Consider the following 6,000-nt stretch of genomic DNA (forward strand, 5'->3'; position numbering starts at 1 on the left):
AGCTCCAAGTTCACATTTTTCAAGTTTAAAGAGCACATATCAAGGTTAAAAAATACTACATACAAAACATCACCAAACAGTAAGTTTTATGATTTCACTCGGTAGAGCACTTTGAAACAACACTATCAAAATTGGTTTCACCCAATTTGGATGTTCTTAGCACATGTTATGCATTTTACAAATCTAACACCATTTCTTCACACAAGCAAGGTGACATCACATAGCATATCTATAACAACCCAGGTTTTTGGGCAACCAAAAATGTGAGCTTTTTAAAATTTTTCCCGCAATTGTGTGAAGCATGTAGTCTCTAGGTCAAACTTAAATCAAACCTAGGAGAGTTGCTAATAAATTGTTGCACTCATATAGACTTGGTTGTAGGTGTGTGCCCTTGTTCGTGAGTTGGTTGAGGCTTGGGTCTTATTGGAGTTTGGAGTGAACAAATCCGTAGCAAGAATTCCTCTCGAATCCTTTTCTAGTTCTTCTCAAATCTCTCTTGTTTTCCATCTAAAATTCCTAAAGCCATAAAAGGAAAAATCCTTTTTCTCTTCTCAATCAGCCCACTCCCTCCTCTTCTATCTCATGGCCCACCTCCCCTTCTCCCTTCTGGCCCAGCGCCTTCCCCACCTCCCTTCGTGCTGGCCTAGCAATGGCAGCAGGCTCCCGCAGCGCCAGCTCGCCTCTAGCCCACCTCATGTAGCTAGTAGCATCGCAGCCAGCAGCCCACATGGATGCGAAACCCTTGGCCTAGCTCTGCCTCCTCTCACCCCATAGGCCCATTCCTCATAGGCCCACATGCACAGCCCCCATAGGCCCGCCAGCTCAGCCCGGTCATGCCCCAGCACCAAAACCCTAGGTGTGCCCCTGCATTCCCAAGCACCGCCGCCGCTGCCCAATGTGGAGACATGCCCTCGCACCTCGGCATCCGTACACACACGCGCGGGGATCTACACCACGTGTCCCATCTGTGGCAAGGATGATGAGGATCACCAGAGCCCCTAGAGCCCTAGCCCGCACGCGCCTATAAGAACACCAGGCGCCGCTCCTGTTCTTGTTTCCTAGCCACCATCGCCGCCACTATCTTCCTCCTCTTCTCGCCCTCACTCATCCAGCAGTGAGCGTGCCACTACCCTACTGCTTTCCATGGCCACCAAGCTACACCACCACTGCTGCGACTATGCCTATCACCTCCTCACCATGCCATGGCGTCAACCACGAGCACATCGCTCTCCGTCGATGCATCCGTGATGACCACCGTGACCTCGCATTGATACTGCATCTTGCTGTGGGCGAGATGTCATCCTCGCCAAGCTCGACATCGACCATGTCATGCTCTGTTCCGAGCGCGCTGTGGTTGCATCCACCCCATCCACCACCACGAGCTCCTCTTTGTCCTCACGGCATGTACCCCGCCACCTCTATCGTCTACACTGAGCAGAGGACCACCGACGCCATGCTCTGACCTTGCCCTCCCCACGACATGCCTTTGCATTGCACCATGACCACCATGGCAGTTGAAATCACAATGTCCTCGCTCTACTGCTGCCCTCACCGTGTCGTGTCGAGCCTCGTCGTGCCTCTGCCATGATGCCGCCATGATGTCGAGGGTCACATCGATGTGGGCACGGCCATCCTCGAGCAGCGTCCGAGGCTTCCCTATGACGCCGAGCTCCACCTCACCGCCAAGCTGCTCTTCATCGAACATGCCCAACATCCTCGACCTCCTCTTCATCGAGCACCCCTCGCTCTGCCTTGTCCTCACGGCCACAACATCAGAGTCGGCCAGCACTCCTTCCCCAGGCATGGAACCTCGTCAAACCAGACTCCATCACCGGCATTGCACCATAGCACCGCCTCATCATCCTCTACTCCAGCCCAACACCTCACCGCCGCCTTCTTCCTCATCGGGCAGAAAAGCATGATCGCGACATCCTCCACTCCGCCCATGATTAGGAGCAGCACAGCCCTCGGCACATGCAGCACCAACTATAGCGGCCAGCTCCACCTCGCTAGCAAGCCGTCGAGGCTCAATGGGGAGATGGATGACACTACCACCTCGCTGGAGTTCATTCGCTATCATAGGGAGGCCATGCCTCTATCATTCCTCAAGCATGGCAAGGCCCTGTTCTAGGCCACATCTAGCAGCAGCAGTCAGCTTTCGGCCATTCGCTGCCATGGCTAGCACCACCTCACCATCGACCGTCATCCTCCTCCACGCCAGTGAGCTTCCAGTAGCCAAAGCTCCCTCTTTTCCTTGAAAACCTACCACTGTTCCTGACCGCTTCTTGCTGTGAGCTCAAGCCGCGGCCTTATAGCTTACCCCGCCAACTTTGGCCATCATTGTCGCCACCTCCAGCCACCTCCAGCCAGCTCCCGGCTTACCGCAGGAAGCCGTCGGCCAGCCGTAGCAAGCCGCAGCGAGCTGCAGCTGGCCAGCAATAAGCAGTAGCATGCTAAGAGTGGCAGCAACAAGCCCGAAGCTCACTAGTGCCCATCCTTGTCTTCGCAGCAAGGTCAAACCCCTTCAACCCTTGCCAGTGCCATCCCCAACGTCGTCGACAATGTCTTTTTTCATAATTATTCATTCATACGTCTTTTATTGTCTATACATGATCATACACTTGATGATACATGATCTATCTATTATCTATATCTACACATGCCTGTGTCGTGCCTTCACCATAGGTCTAATCTCTTATTGCTATGGATATGTGTTACTCCATCTAGTCATCATGTCAGTTTGGCTCTTGTTCTTATGTTGTTTGTGTCGTCGGTTGTGTGTCTTTGTTGTCATCTAGGGACCGTGCCTTCGATCTGGTCGAGGGATCGTGCTTTGTTCAATAGTTTCAGTCATGGGTTCGTCCCGCCGTGGCTGTAACACCAAGCATAACTCGATTCCCCACCTTTAGTTGTCTCCATCATACTACGATAGTTAGCTCCTAGTTTCATCCCTAGGATGTGGCCGTGATGTACTCGATGTCAATATTGACATGGCTCTTACCCACACAATTTGAGCCCTTCATGACCTAGTCTCGAGGGAGGTGAATTAGGGGACCACAATCTAGGACTACGAAAGCCAACTCGCGTAGGTACAGCTTATGGTCATGAGTTGCCTCGCCATGACCATTGGGCTCTACCTCTTTTGCTCCTTAGTTCTCTTTTGCTTTTCTTCCTATCCACACCATAGGCTTGAGCCACATGGATCATGGCATTTCCTTGGCTCTCATGGTGACAACCGCATCGCTAGCGGTCATAGGAATAGCCTTGTGCCAATTCTGCACCTAGGTCGTGGAGCCTTATGAGTTGGTGTGGATCAAGAGACCATGTGATTTGTCTCCTTTCTTTCAACCCTAGCCTGTCCCCATGGCAAGTTGGTTGGAAGAATACAGAGACTATTCTTCTCTCCTCCCTTCTCCCCTCTATTGATTCTCGTCGATCCTGTAAGATGGGGATTGATCTTCTTGTTCTAACATCTTTGGCTTGTGTCCTTGCCATGGCATGTAGATCAAAGTGCTGCGGAACTAGAGTAATAACATGAAAGTTGAAGTGTTGTGGAACCAAGTTCCCTTTTCGTTAGTTTGGTGTTTGTTGCCCTCTTGTTTCCATTCCTTCAATTCCTATCGATTGCAATGGCAAGCGGATCAAAGGAAGGAGAATCTGTTTTTCCCTCTGTCTTTTGGCTATTTCGTGCTCAAGCCCCTTGTATACTTGTACCTACTATAGACCATAGCGCTCTCTAGGTTTTAGCGGTGACAACTGCACCTCTAAAACCCTAGGGGTGTCTGGTGCCATTTAGTGCATGTGGGTCAAGGAACCCTATGAGTGGACTCGGGCGTTGTTCTTCTATGTGTCACTCCTTTTTGATGCCCCATCTTTTACTATGGCGTGAGGATTGGAAGAAGCAAACCACCATTCCTCTCCTTCTCTTTTTGTTCCACCCTCTCTCTGGTTCTCGTCAATTACAATGGCGTATGGATTAAGAGAGACCGGAACTTTTTCCCTCCTCCTTAGCCCGCTCTATTCGATCCTATCTTTTGCCATGACAATTGGATCAAAGGTCAGACTACCACTTCTAGTTAGCAAGGTTAGCATCTATATCATGTTCTTGGAACCATGTGAGTCGACTCAATCAACCATTAGAGTGCAGTCTCTACCGAGGATGTGACATGGATGTGCCTAGCTGACTTCTCCATTGCCCCTTTTTAAGTCCGAGGAAAATAGACTCGCTTCATGAGGGCTAGCCTAGTTGTTCTGTGGTATTTGCTTAAGTCGAGCTAGAGTCTAGGCCATTATTCGTGAAGCCATACCGGTCGACATGATCGGCCTAGGAAGTACTTGCTAGGTTGTGACTCAAGCTTGTACTTAACAGACAACCAGTTCTATTTCTCTCCAACCCAAGGCTTGGACTTCCTTCACAAGGGCTAAGTCCTTTTTTCTTCAGTGTTCTTTTGGTGTTTAGTCGCTCTTCCCGTGCTTTGTTGCCCCTTTATTCGTAGTCTTTCTTGGGTTAGGGACTGATTGCTCTTTTGTCTTGTTTGTCGCTCTATTGCGGTAGTTGCATCGAGGATAACATTGATCGAACCGGAACCCGATGGAGGAAGGACATGCCAATGATAGCGAGACTTGGAAGAGAACGGCTATGGTTACACTGAGGATCTTAGAGATAATCAATCAATAGGTGCCATGTCCCACCCAACCTCGTAGAATCCTATTAGGCATGCAATAATGTAGCTGCTAGTGCTTTACTTTCATGCAAATGAACTGTGATAGGTTGCATGGTAGAATTGGTTGAAGCCAATACCTTGACGCAACCTTTACCCTTGCACACCCATTGTTAGGCTAGATGCTCGCTTACTACTTACTGCTTACTTCTACTATGCATTATATCTATGATGTGATGCTTGGTGGAGGATTGTTTGTGAGTGGCTAAGGCACATGGTGCCGCTAAAACTTGTGATAACTTGGGGAGATCTTGGCAGTGTGTCTTGGGTGTGTGGTGAGGGTTGAGTTGACTGGATAGGATTCTACGACAAAGTCTTTGGATGAGTCTTGCCAGGGGGATGTGACCTAGGCATTCCCTACGAGAGGTACCTATGGTAGGGTACATGTGTGAGGAGTATATTCTGAGGAGGTGACTCTTTGGAATGGAGATGTCGTCGAGGCATGGGGTGTTGGTTATCCCCTTTGAGAAGATGTCCTGTCCGATCCCCCTAAGGACCCTACGTGCACACCAATCAATCCTGAATGGGCGGGGGATGGATGCTGACCAGCTAGGATGGTGCCACTACTACTAGGCTATTAGCAAATAGTGTAGGGAGGTACAGGCATGGGACCCACGCCCTCCTAAGATAGCATAGTGATCTCTAGGGGCCCTGATACTATGTCTCACTAGTCTTAGTGTGCCTAGTGGACTCCATGGTGGCCCAGGGTTGAGTGGTAGGGTGGCATCGCACCTGGTTGGAAGGTAGCCTAGGTATTAGCCTAGGTGGGGCACTACGCTGATGATGGTGATCTTGTGGTTCTAGGTGTACAAGCTCTGCAGAGATGATCGATTTATACGTATAGTCACGTCCTTGGATATGGACATTCCTATGACCTACGCTTCCCTTGATTAGTGAGAGGAGTCCTTTCTTCTTCTTCCCCCTGTGTTTGGTGTTGGTTTCCAGGCTTTGGCCGTTGAGGCAAGGCACGAGAGGGAGTCGTCCTTCCTACCTAGAGAGTGAGAGTGTGGTGAGATGTGTGTGATGGGATGAGTGAACATGTGTGGATGAGGTGTGTTAAAACTTGATGAGCTATTATAAAATATTGATGAACTTGCATAGGAAAACTACATCCATAAATAGGCCTTTTGCTCTACCCTTGCATTTCCACTTACCACAAAGCAAACACAAGGCATAGGGTGGGAGCCAAGTGGCCTAGTACAAATCATACTAAAAGAGTTTTGGCAGGTTTTGGATGTAATCTATGATGATAGTGGAGATTAGGAGGATTAGATGGTCT

This window comes from Miscanthus floridulus, chromosome 16, assembly GCF_019320115.1.
Source record: "Miscanthus floridulus cultivar M001 chromosome 16, ASM1932011v1, whole genome shotgun sequence".
In the NCBI taxonomy this organism is placed as follows: Eukaryota; Viridiplantae; Streptophyta; class Magnoliopsida; order Poales; family Poaceae; genus Miscanthus; species Miscanthus floridulus.